The 992-nt window shown below is 43.6% G+C and overlaps 1 long non-coding RNA gene across 1 annotated transcript in view; it reads right to left on the bottom strand.

The window, feature by feature from the left end:
- LOC106806442 overlaps nucleotides 1–992 on the bottom strand; it is a 28,318-nt gene that overhangs the window by 1,775 nt on the left and 25,551 nt on the right. The window contains exon 2 of the long non-coding RNA XR_001393544.1: nucleotides 642–837. This is a non-coding gene — a long non-coding RNA (uncharacterized LOC106806442). The remainder of the gene's footprint in view (nucleotides 1–641; nucleotides 838–992) is intronic.

Below are 992 nucleotides of genomic sequence, written 5' to 3'. Positions count from 1 at the left end.
TATTATAATTATTATATATTTCTGACAATGGACTCCTGGGTTACGTCTACCTAGGTGCATATCCACTGTACCACCCACAGGTAGATAATATTACTACTATCAGGGGTAGATAATGACTATCCTATCGTATGATGCCACGAGGCTGTAAGGTTAACGACAAACTAAACAAAGATGAACTCAGATTTGTTGACATGCACCCTGAACACTCTGAATCCACTGCCTGCAATTGTTGCAATGTTGTGTGAACAGACACAGCATGATACAAAACGAACATATTACAGATTGAGCACGATTTGTTATTTTCATCATAAATGATTGCTCACAGTGGACATCACGTCTGCTTATTGAAACAGTGCAGCGCTTGCGATTTTCAAACACTACGACCTTTTGAAATTATGGTGCAAAAATCAAGAGATTTTCTCAACAAAAAAATGCAGGAAAAGGGCCAACTCTTGCGTCTGGCTGCCTGCATATATACTTTCTGTGTTCATGACATGTCACGAGGTGGCTTCAGTTGTTTTACCGCCTGCGTTTGCCGTTACCGGGAAGATGCTAAATTCAGAAAATTTACATTTTCAATTCCACCATTCGAAGGATTATCTGGGATTTCACGAGAAAATGGCGTGACCATCAGATTTTACCAGATTTCCAGAATTCGATGTCAGTCCACCCACGCTGCTGCTGCTGCCGTCGTCGTCGTACCAACTGTCGAAGGTCGCGGGATGAAACTGCTCACGAGTTGACGCTGCTAACAGGGGCGCTGTCACTTGAGGCTGCGGTGGCGGTAGGAGGGGCACATTAGCTAGCGCCGAGCGAAGTCTCCATGGCTATGTAGATCTAAGGGGTGCAAAATATAAGGCGTGCGATTAACACTCGCATACCATTACTACATTGTTGACTCGTTGTCGCACATATACCACCAGAGATGCCAACACATATTTGAAGCAATCTGTAGTTTCTGGACATCAAATTAGTAGTTCGAAGGTCACGTA

The sequence above is a fragment of the Priapulus caudatus genome, unplaced genomic scaffold (genome assembly GCF_000485595.1).
Source record: "Priapulus caudatus unplaced genomic scaffold, Priapulus_caudatus-5.0.1 Scaffold160, whole genome shotgun sequence".
NCBI lineage: Eukaryota > Metazoa > Priapulida > Priapulimorpha > Priapulimorphida > Priapulidae > Priapulus > Priapulus caudatus.
This window is presented reverse-complemented; position numbering and strand designations above follow the sequence as displayed.